Source organism: Acinonyx jubatus, chromosome D3 (assembly GCF_027475565.1).
Source record: "Acinonyx jubatus isolate Ajub_Pintada_27869175 chromosome D3, VMU_Ajub_asm_v1.0, whole genome shotgun sequence".
NCBI classification, from domain to species: Eukaryota; Metazoa; Chordata; class Mammalia; order Carnivora; family Felidae; genus Acinonyx; species Acinonyx jubatus.
In genome coordinates, this window is record NC_069392.1 from 80,001,953 (window position 1) to 80,014,361 (window position 12,409).

The 12,409-nt window shown below is 39.5% G+C and overlaps 1 pseudogene; it reads right to left on the bottom strand.

The window, feature by feature from the left end:
- Window positions 1-6,140: 6,140 nt before the first annotated feature.
- LOC106985168 (heterogeneous nuclear ribonucleoprotein D-like) lies at window positions 6,141-12,135 on the bottom strand (annotated as a pseudogene).
- Window positions 12,136-12,409: the final 274 nt, after the last annotated feature.

The following is a 12,409-nucleotide window of genomic DNA, read 5'->3' on the forward strand; positions in this document are numbered from 1 at the left end:
TCATTTTCTCTAATTTAATGAATCTGAACAGTGTTTTACTTGATTTTGTTGCAAATTTTATGTATAATCATAGAGCATGCAAATTTACTTCTCATTTCTAACATGTAAGTCTTTGATTTCCATATTTTTATCTCATTGCGTGGAACTATGTTTATATAATATTAAATAGTGATGATAAAATTAGGTATCCCTTTAATTGTTGTGATTTTAATGGATTTACCTTATACTATAAGTTTAATGGTAACTGTCACTTTGAAATAGGTATTCTTTATTCTGCTAAAGTTATTATTATACACTTGGAGTAGTTAATTAGCTTCTCCTATCAATTTTTATTTATCTTATTCTCTCTCTCTCTTTTTAATTCTTAACTCTGATTGAGTGTATTACTGTAGTTTGACTTTTTGATTTATAGACATAGGAGCTCTTATCTTTCTCTTCCTTGGCCTCCTCTCCTCAAATATCCAACCACCACTGCTACCAAATAGAAATAAAACAAATTCAATGCACTTCCATTATCAGCAGTTTCTGCTTCCCTTAATTCTCCATGAATCATGGTACATCGATATATTACTCAGAAACAACACTGCAGTTAACATTATTGATATCACATATGAATGAGGGAGTGATTCGACTGAGAGCATGGGGTTATGTTTGATAACCCGCAAAATTCTTCCTGATGCAGCACATGAGGAAACAACAGTCTCTGGATATTTCCCAAAGATGTTGAACAGTTTTCCCTGGCTAGCAAAACAGCCTTTTGTTCACTATGCTCTTAATAAACTCTTCTGTATGAAAGGCACATCTAGTTGGGGGAATGTGCAAGCAGATAATGAAATCTCCAGGTGTTTGAGTTTGAAGGCTGTTCTCTTCATGTTATTGCTTGGTTAGAATGTAGTAGTCTTATGTTTTAAATTTTCATGATAAAATTATCATCTAGAAGACCTAATTTTAAGAAAAACTAATTTCTTCACGTACTGAGGTTGTCCTTACATTATTTTAGCAATCTGGAATGTGACCAGTGTCACTTTTAAGATTACGGTTTACATCCTTTCCAGATAAAGGAATAACACCCACCATGGCATTTGCCGTAAAAGGGTAATTACTAGATTATAAGCTTTTTGATGGTAAAGACTCAAGGAGTATAATTGTTTTTCATGATAATGCTTTTCATTTGGTAGAAAATCCATTTATGATTATTGACTTATTTCTCCTCCTTTTGCTTAATACCAGTGTATTAGAGGCAATAAACTTTTTAACTACTGTTTGGCTTATCTGTTGGTTTCCTAGAATATTTTGGTGCCCTTATACAGGTCAGAAATAAAATTGCAAGGCACTGTTGTGCCTTGCAAACTGAAATGTTTACAGAGTTAATGTTGAGTTCATTGTTATTTAGTTACTTGAAAGCATATGGTATATAATAACACTTTTTTTTTTAATGACTAGTGATTTTGTCTTGGAGAACAAAATATCCTGAAAAGAGTCCTGCCCCCACCCCCCCACTCCATTGATTCCTTCTGAGATGGAAAGCCATGGTTGCTTACAGAATAGGCAACGGAGCAGCCAACCCACTGAGCAGTGAGGGTTTTAAAAGCAGGATGCAAACAGGAATTTGAGCTGTATTACTCCAAAATGTATAAGCTATGGGAAAGAATCAATGAGAATTTGGGGTTTTATTTAAAACATTTTCCAGCTTAGATTGTAATGGACTCTGAACATGTTCTGTAATAACTTGTCCTGCTGTTCTACAAAGTGTTTGAGCATTGATATTATGGGTAAAAGTAATTTTTATACGGATATCACAACATGTGAAGACACTCTATCCAACTATGTATAACTAGGTTCAAGTTTTAAGATTTAACATTTGACAATATTTCCAAATATTTTTCAATTGTCCGTCATCCTCATAAACTCTGTCCCCTTTCATATTTTTCAGGTTTCTCATAATATTTAAAGGAGGAAAGCAGGAAGTTCATTTATTTTTAATTTTTTTTAAGTTAGCTCCACGTCCAATATGGGGCTCGAACTCATGACCCTGAGATCAAGAGTAACATGTTCTACCAAATGAGCCAGCCAGGTGCCCCCAGAGATAAAGTTTAAATTCAGACCTGTTTCATACTAGGCCTGTGATTCTCAAAAGCTTCATGCTATACAGAGAAGCAACCACTGTATTCCATTTATTAATCTGAACTTTTTTTTTTCCTCCAGAAATTTCTGTTTTTACTAGAGTGTTTTTTTTTTAAACTGGGATTGATAAAAAATTTTTTTCCTCTCATTTCTTTTGCCACTGTCTGGACTCTGATGAACACAGTAGTTATACACCAGTGTCAGAAAGGAGTGTAAATAACAGAGTTCTGAGTGCCTGCCAGTCAACTCGCAAGAAGCAAATCTCCATTTGGCCACATTCCAGGTTATCTCTGGTGATTGTTTCCTCCATCCAACGGCAGTAGTCGGTGAAGAATGAACCAGTTTGGCCCATTCTCTCTTGGTGAGTATTGAAATGATCAAAATTAAACTCTTCATCAACACCATTTTCGCAGAAAAGTTAATCCTTATCATTATTATAACTATAATGCATTGAGGCCTACTGGATGCCAACACTTTATAACACTCATAAAGATACATTCAGAAGTGGGTATTTTAACCCCCCAGTTTACAGATGAGGGACCTGAAGCTCAGACAGGCCAAATCGCTCTGCCATCATTCATCACTAGTTCCTGTTTTGACATGAACTCAAATCCAGATCTATTGTCACAAGGCACACACTTCTCACTTTACCCTGTTGCCTATCAACCAAATAAAGAAAATGAAGGCATCAGGCATCAGGAGAGGAAGCTAAGACTTCAGGTGGCCATCAAGTCATACAAATACTTTCAATCACACTCACGCTGTCTCATCTGTATAATCTCATTTAATTCACTGATTCTACAAAAGCTGAGGCCAAGACTATACGGAGGGAGAATGCAGAAAGACAAAGAGGAAAGGGCCTGCTTTGTACAGAATCGCTAAGGGAGAGAAAGGTCACATTGCCAGCTGGTGCTATGCTGTCTGTCATCAGGTTTTATAATATGGTGTAAACACTGGGGTCTGTGACACTGAACACGGAGGGAATAGCTTATTACCTCCCAAAATAGCACAAATGCCAAGCAACTTTAACTGGCTTAGCCTCAGGAAATCTCTCCATTCTCCAAGAAGGTAAGGTCACATTAAATGATTTAGAAACGTAAGGCTTGAACATATCAAGACGCTAAACCTCGGTGTGTTATTTTGATGATGGCTGAGTGAGGACCTGCCTTGTTCTTGAGTTCAGATTTTCTAAAGAGGCCCAATACTAAATCAGTTGCTGAATTATGAAAAAATAAACATAACATCTTACTAAAGGAACACTGAGCTATATGTGTATTAGTGAGAAACCTACTTGGCATATTCCTCTTGAATTTAAAATAAAGAAGCTGTCTCCTGGGCAAAGGCTGTCATTCTGTAGGGAAGACTTGAAATGAAATTATAAATCCACAAACAGAGATTTTATTAGAGTGGAAAACCTGATGGAATCATAACCACAGAAGCAGAATGTGGCAAAGGCGATGACGAACACGAGCTCTAGGAGATTCTTAAACAATTAGGACAACGGAGGGAAGAAAACAGAAATTAAGGATAATTTAATATTTATTCATATTGATTTCTCACCTTAAAATGATATTTTCCTTTCGAAAAATTAATTTTGATAATTCTCGAGAACTTGTTTATTTAAAAAAATCAAAAGAAAAAAAAACTCTGAAGAAAGTTTCTGACTTGGGAAAACTTTTCTGTCTAAAATAATGGCTGTTTTTTAGGAAAGAGGAAAATAGCTCCCAAACTTGGACTTCAAAAATCTGTGACATTTTCTTTATAAAAAGGAAGGAGAGGTTGGGTCGTTTATGCGGTATCCATTTCCTCCTTCTTTAAAAAAAATAATGTTTTATTACTTATTTTTGAGAGAGAGAGAGAGAGAGGGAGGGAGGGAGGGAGGGAGAGAATGGGGGAGGGGCAGAGAGAGAGGGAGACACAGAATCCAAAGCAGGCTCCAGGCTCTGAGCTGTCAGCATAGAGTCCGGTGTGGGGCTTGAACTCACAACTTGTGAGATCATGACCTAAGCTTAAGTCAGTTGCCGAACCTACTAAGTCACCCAGGCACCCCTCCATTTCCTCACTTCTATTACCCATATGCCTCCGATCTAAGCTGATTGCGATTTATTTGGCAAGGCAATGATTTTCAGTCTGCAGCAGTGGGATCCTATGTTTGAATAAAGCTGTATATAGAGACCTGATGTATAAATCAAGTGTGAAGTCAGCCAGTATAGGTGAAGACTAGAATTTGACAGCAAGGGAACAATGCTCCCTTCTGATGGCTGCCCCTCCCCACCCAGTAGTCCCTGAGTTTTCTCCAAAAAAACCCATGAGAATAATGCCCCCAAACATTTGTTTGTTTGTTTGTTTAAAAAACCTTTATTCATTTTTGATCAGGGAAAGGACAATCAATCTCAACGTCAACTTGTCACCTAATCATAAATTTGAACTTAACAGGATTCACTGCCCTAGACACTGCACCGACATACTTTGACAACATAACTTAAAATGAAAATCTCCCTTGTTCCCTAAGGTTGCCTGTTGAAAGAATAAGCAGTCCCTTGCAATAACCAACATTGGTACTTGGCCTAGATTTAAGGTCAAACAGCAAAACAAGAGCAAAACAAGGCCAAGTGCATTGTAACTTGATAACCAGCAAGTACAAACATCATTAAACAAAGAAAGTTGCAGGCACCAAATACAACAAAAGGCAGGTTCAGCAGCATAAAAAATTTACATTTCCTGGAAGGTGAGGTCAACTACTCTGCACAAGAACCCGTATGCCAATCCTAAAGGCTAATGTAGAACCACAGAAACAAAACAAAAAAACCTTAAATCCAAGGACACTGAATATAAAATTTAAAGCTTAAATTTACCCAGGAAATTCTTCAAAATCTACAGTTAAAACTGCTTTTTGATTCACCAGGAAAATCTGTTGTAATAACTCGGGTCACCTTAGATTTGCATTGACATACATAAAATTTAAAGTATACTTTTCCTCACTACTCCTTCCTATGTCTGAATATGGGATGTTTACGCAGCTCAAGCACTAGTGCATTAAAAATGATGAAACCTACTAGCATGACTTTTTCTAAGAGCTCACACCACATTAACAGTTAACACCCAATATAGCTTCCTAAAAAACGCCCCACAAGAAAACATTTTGTTCAGTTTGGTGCTTGCTGCGACAATACCAGTAGACTACAACCGACTTCCTCAAGTCCCTACTTCAAATATCTGCATCTCACTTTTGCTCAAATTTTAACCACCTCATACCTCTGCCAAAATCCTTGTAACAATTTCTGATACTCGTAAACTGTAGCTCCAACACACTGTTTAACACTGCCTTTTCCCTGGGTATATCTGGATGTTTTAATCAAGAAAACAAGTAATGTCATGGTATTACGATTAGCCAAAGCTCTTTCTAACAGACCAGATTCTGATTGAGTGTATCATAACCAATGGCTTTCCAGAGACAGGAACAAAGCACAATTGCTTCTATTTATGAAAAGGAACTACCAACATGCTTTGTGCTAAAAAGGCACACTTCTTCACAATATAATCCAGAAGATTCATGGTCGGCTAGAAAGCTTCCACTAATGACAACACTATGACAAGGTCTCCAAATGCACAGAGAAACATTAAAGGTGTGGTGGAAACCTCAGTTAGCAGGGAAATAAAGCCTCAGAATATAGAATACATCTAAGAAAAATGGGGAACAGGGGGACACTGTAGCTGGCTATTCAAAAAAGGACCACCGTTTCTCCCTATGGACCAATATTCCCTCCCTACAAAATAAACTGTGCCTTAATTATTGTTTATTTTCAGTTACATTTTTACAGAGCTTTTTAGTACCTGATGCAGAAAAACAATCACATAAGGAAGCATTTATTTGAGGTTTAACATGAAATCACACAAATAAAATTTGTATAAACACAACTCCACACTGAGTCATAATACAGAGAGCAAAAGACAGAGTAAAAACAAAGAAAACTAATTGGCGGCTATATAGACACAGTTGTGTCTTGTATGCTAGGAAGTCTTTTACAAATAATCACCTTAGATCAACAGAAGGCTGATCTTCAATGCCGTCCGTCCTGCAAGATGGACGTCAGCAATCTCCTCCTGTTTTCCCCAAAGTCCTCCTTTAGTATGGCTTGCCACCCCCTCGAGAAGCCTTGCCTTAAGTGCTCTGTTGGCCACTGTAGTCTGCATATCTGTGTCCATATCCATAGTCTCCCTAGTTATACCCAGTATAATCACAGCCACAGCCACTATAGTTTTGATCACCACCAAAGGCACTATCGTAATTTCCATATCCTTGATCATAACAGTTATTAAATCCCTGGTTCCAGTTTTGGCCCTGACCTTGCCCATGACCCCTAGTACCACCTTGTCCACTAGCCACGGCACCTCTTCCTCCTTTTTGTTGTTGCTGTTGCTGCCTATAGACCTCGTTGGGTTGTGCAACTTGGATTTCACACTTCCCAGAACCAATTTGATGATATCTGCTTTCTAACAATTTCTTTCCTGGCTCTTCATCGGTATATGTGATAAAGCAAAGTCCTCTTTGATTTGGTTTTGTCTCCACGGGAAGTGCAATATTTTCAATATCTACAAAGGCTCCAAAATATTCTTCAGTTTGTTCTTCAGAAGTACCTTGGCTCAATCCACCCACAAACACCTTTTTGGGAGGTTCTTTCCCTTTTAAAGCTCTGGCCCTTTTGGGGGTCTATCAATTTGCCATCCAGTTTGTGTTCTTTCAGTTCCCAAACCGTATCAACACTAGCAGCGTCTCTGAAAAGCACAAATCCAAATCCTCTCGAGCTTCCAGTCACTGGATCTGTTTTTATTGTACAGTCTACAATTTCCCCAAATCGAGACAAATATTGTCAGGTCTTTCTTGCTTGTATCCCAGCTCAAGCCTCCAATAAACATTTTGCTGTCATCCTGCGGATTCTTGCTCGCGGTTGATCTAGGATCCCTCTGCGAATCCCTCTATGCTGCTGTACTCGTTCATGTCCTCCATGGTGGTGGAGCTGTGGGCTGCGGGGGGCAGGGTGGGGGGTTGCTGGCGCGCAGTCTGGGTCACGGCAACAGCTGTGGCAGAGCATTGTATGGAGCTGGATTTCAAATGGTGGCGGAAGAGCCCCCCACCTCCCCAAATATATTCTTAACAGGATTTGACTAGTTCAGATTCCATTCCACTCTATTCTCTGTGGTTAAATGCCTATTCATGTTTCTAAACTCCTGACACACGTTACTCTTCGGAAATGATAACAAATAATCACAATGATAGGCAAGAAGTCATTTTTTTTTCTAGTACAGGATTAACTGACAGTTTTAAAGTTTTTTTGGTAAAAATATAAGCATAATAGGTAGGTGTTAGTATTATGTACAAATACTGTATTAAGATGTTATATTTCAGTACTATATCAGTGGGGGTTCTCCAGAGAAACAAAAATCAATGTGTGTGTGTGTGTGTGTGTGTGTGTGTGTGTGTGTGTGTGTGTTAAGAGATTAATTTTAAGGAATCGACTTGTGATTGTTGGGGCTGGCAAGTCTGAAATCTGTAGGGCAGGTCTGCAGGCTGCAGGGCTTGAGGTTTTAGTCTTGAGGCAGAATTTCTTCTTCTTCTTTGGTAAATTTCAGGTTTTGCCCTTAAAGCATTCTACTGATTGGATGAAGTCTACCTGTATCATTGAAGGCAAACCTCTTTACTTGAAGTCAAATTATTGTAGGTTTTAACAACGTCTACAAAATATCTTTATAGCAACACCTAGATTAGCTTTGGTTAAATAACTGGGTACCGTAGCCAACACATAAAACTAATCATCAAAAATAAAATGGAAAATAATTTTTACTTGATATATATACACAAAATAACTGCTAAATAAAATAACCTAGTAATTAAAAAATACAATATGTTTATTAAAAAACTTTTTTTGAGTTTTTTTAAGTTTAAGAGAGAGACAAAGCATGAGTGGGGTAGGGGCAGAGAGGGAGATGCAGAATCCGAAGCAGGCTCCAGGCTCTGAGCGGTCAGCACAGAGCCCCATGCGGGACAGGAACTCACAAGCTGTGAGATCATGACCTGAGCCGAAGTCTGATGCTTAACCAACTGAGCCACCCAGGCACCCCCCCAAATACAACACATTTAATATTTAAAAGTTACCATGCTTAATTTGAAGTTTTAAAATAATGTGTGTGTGTGTGTGTGTGTGTGTGTGTGTGTGTATACACATACATATAGGTGCCCTTCTCTGATAGTTGATTTTTGTTCCATGACAAATATTACAGATGAAGAAAATTTTCTTTCATTTTAGGATTTTGTTGGTTGAACTGTTAAGGTGAGCCCAAAAGAATCTTCTAATTGGTGTTAGGGTACTTTTGGCACCATATAAGCTCATCCCACTTTTTAAGAATGAGAATGTTTGTGTGCTTGTTCTCATTTGGTTTTACCATTAAAATCAGTATTACTTCTGCTTAGATTTTATATCAATTTCTGTGTTCGGATCAGAGTATTATACAACATTCACATCTTCTATGTGAGATTCCGCTGTTAAAGTATTTACAAAGGACTTTAGCTTTTAGTGAATAGTCCAATGCTTACAAACTCTGGAAAACATTATTGGATTAATTTTCAAATGATGTGATATTTGGATATTTTAGAAAGGCTAAGAACATATATTGAATTTATAAGTTTAAAGACTTCTGTTGCTTCCAATATGGATTATTTTCTTAGAATGCATCTCATAGAACTTGTATACATATGTACTTATTAATATTTATTTGCAAAAATGTCTCGCGGTTTGCAACAAGGCCATAGAACACACTTATAACATGGCAACAGCCACCAATAATACTAATTGAGAAGCTTGTGACCACTTCTCTGTGTTCCTATTCTGGTTCCCATTTATATCAGTATTAACCTTCAGCTTCCTACATCTGTAGGTCTGTCCGTCTCTTACTTTTGACATAGGTGGATTCTTTTGAAACTAGGAACCTGTTGATTGCTAAGCTTTCATTCCTACAAGAAAATTAAAATATATTTTCTCTTTTACCTGATTTGTCAACTTTAAAAAATACACAATTTTTTCCTTTCACTTAATTTTTGTTTTGACACCTCTTATAAAAAAAATCTTGAGCCAATTTTGAAATTCCCCCACCCCTTTCTCTGGGATAAGGAGACTGGCATTTGCTAAAATAAATAATAGACATATTTCTTATAATAACAAAATAATCCTGATTGCTCCCTCCTGTCCCTGTATTGTTGTCATTCATTTCACTTCTACTTCTACTAAGGAAATCTACATCTACATCTGTATACACATAACACATATATATAAGCATACATAATCAAATACTTTGCCATTATCATTTTGAACAATCCATTATGTTAGATCAGTTAAGAATAAGAAAAATAGAGGAAAACAAGAAGGTGATCAAAGCGCACAAACTTCCAGTTGTGGGAGATACAAGTTCTGAGAATGTAGCGTATAGCATGGTGACTATTCAAAAAGAGTAAGAAAAACAAAAGCTTTCATTTCACCTTCACCTATTTCCTCTTTGATGCTTTTCCTTTCATTATACAGCTCCGAGTTCCCAACCTATTTTATTTTCCTTCTCACTAAAGAACTTCTTTTAACATTTCATGCAAGCAGGTCTACTGGCAACAGATGTTGGTTCACAAATTCCGTAGTTGCTTGGGTGAAATTTAAAATTGGCCTTGTACATGGAGGGCAGGGGGAAACCAAGGAAAGAGGCAGCCATCCAGATCTGTGGGCAGAAGGTTTAATGCACAAGGGAACTTACTTATGAGGCTTGTCTGGGTGGCCACAAGACTACTAGATCTCTGCACCTACTCGCCATAATCTCAAACATTTATAGAGAGACCTTAACAGGGTTCCATCATGTATACAGCTCAGATGGCCTCAACAACACTTGCTCACTCAAGGCGGCATCTTGGGAGGTGGCTGGCTCTGGGAACAGGAGGCAGGGTGCATGTTTCAAAGATGGAGAGGGTGGAGGAGCCTCCCATGGCCCGGGGCCAACTTGCTGGTCAACCTGTGACCATGTCTTCTCGATGACCTCCCCAGACACTCCAATCCTCAAGACCGACTGGATTTAAAAATTTTTCATGCCTCCCTCTTCTGCAATGGGCCTGGCGTGGTCAGCAAGGGGCTTCACTAGCATGGAGGTGGCTCATTTGGCAGCTATCTGGCTACATTTGAAAGCAGATACCATGGAAATAATTCAGGTTCGTAAAAAAAAAAAAAGGCACAGATTAAGATAATGATTCCCAAAATAAGTAACTTTTTTCCCACCAAGAGCCCACTGATTTACTGAGTCCTCCAGGCTGAGGATTATTCAGAGTTCATTTGCATCCTCCTGCGATTTAGTAAAGAGGATACATTAGCAGACTCATCAGGTATGAACACACAACAGTCTGTTTCTATAATGACACAGGTACCTCCTTGCGAGGCAATAATAATGTCTAAGGCGGTTCTATTTTGGAGCACAGCTTTTCCAATTAGAGACCTTTCAGTGTTCACTAAAGACAGCCATTGGCAGCTATCATTTAGGGCTTGTTAGTGAATGTAGTAAGGGCTTCTACATGTGCTATCACATGCCCTCAGGCTGATGGAGGGGACAAAAACTGTAGCCAAATGATCATACCAGTAGAAACAGAATGTGCCCTCTTTCTTGAGGACAGTGAGGTTACAAATTTTTGTTACCGTGGGAGGATTCTCCTCTGTGCCCAGGGAGATCAAGGGTGCAAGTGCCCCAAACACCCAAGTGGAAGCCATGGCCACGGACTGGGCCACACAACCACTGGGTCCCATTCAGGGCTACCCAGGGAATACCTGAAGGGGAGTAATGGGTCAGTGCGAAACCACTGGCTCTCCTTTAATGTGACAGAATGACTGGATGGTTCCATTCATATCCATCCCATATTCCTGGCACAACTGGGTTGGTTCTGTTTAGAGTGTATTTCTCTTTCCAGCATAGGGGTACCCTGACGCTCAAATGTCCTTTACCTGGTGTGAGCTACATGAACTTATTTCAATCTGAGTGCTCTGATGGTGGTATTTTAAGCACCTTCCTGGTCATCAGTTTGATGCACTGCCCATGTAGTTTGACAGAAAAAGAATACCCTTGTCGGGTGTTATCAACAGTGTGAGCCACAAGCCAGTTTTCTGGATCAGTACTGGTGATATCAGATGAATGAAGAGTACTAGTCCTAGCTTGTTTTCCTCAATGTACTGTTCTGGGCTTTCCAGTCCCCTCCCTGGTGATACCCCCCATGGCAACCTGATAAGCTAGAGAGGGGCAGCTGCCAACATACCCAACTGTTGGTCAAGCCCACTTGGTCACTGTCCTTCTATAAGAGTTATAGCTGTGGCCGGGGTGCCTGGATGGTTCAGTTGATTAAGTATCCAACTTCTGATTTTGGCTCAGGTCATGATCTCACAGTTCATGAGTTCGATCCCCACACTGGGCTCTGCACTGACAGTGCGGAGACTGCTTGGGATTCTCTGTCTCCCTCTGTCTCTGCCTCTCTTTCTCAAAAATAAACATTAAAAAAAATAATTATAGCTGTGGCCTGATCCTTAGATGTTAATGTGGCTGCAGCTTTAGAAACTTCCCCTGGTTGTGCATCTATACATGTTGGCTGGGGAGGCAGCATCACCAGGCATGAGGAGCTATGGTGGGGGCAGGATATGCCAGATCAGGACACCTGCATTCTCCCATCATGCAATGGTGTGCGTTCCACCCCAGGTACCATGTACTTCCACACGTCCAGCCTGCAGCAGGACAATGGGACCCCAGGGGAAACTGAGTAGCTCCCCCTCACCCAGGAGTACGAAGTAACTCACCCATCCCGATGGGATCATCCCACCGCAAATTCCAGTACATGACATCTTTCCCAGGCGCGATTATGCCTGGTGTTCTCAGCAGCACAGCACATTGATCTGTGGTCAGAGTCTGGCCAACTTCTATCTTCTGTGACTTTTGTACCTTTAACATGTTGGGTGTCTCTGCAGGGCTCCCAGTCTGGCATAAGGGGCAACAGGATCTACCAGCTGATCATTCAAATGTATCAAAGGCTGGGCAGTACTTTAGTCCACTTGACCAAGGTGGTTTTACCTGTTAGTAATTTAACCTGCTGCTTTAATACTTCATTTTTCCTTTCTACCAGCCCTGTTGGTTGTGGTTTATAGGGGAGACGGAATGTCCATTCAATGTCAGGTTTTTTTCCCAGTCTTGTACATCATGACCTTTGAAATGTGACGACCCCCCC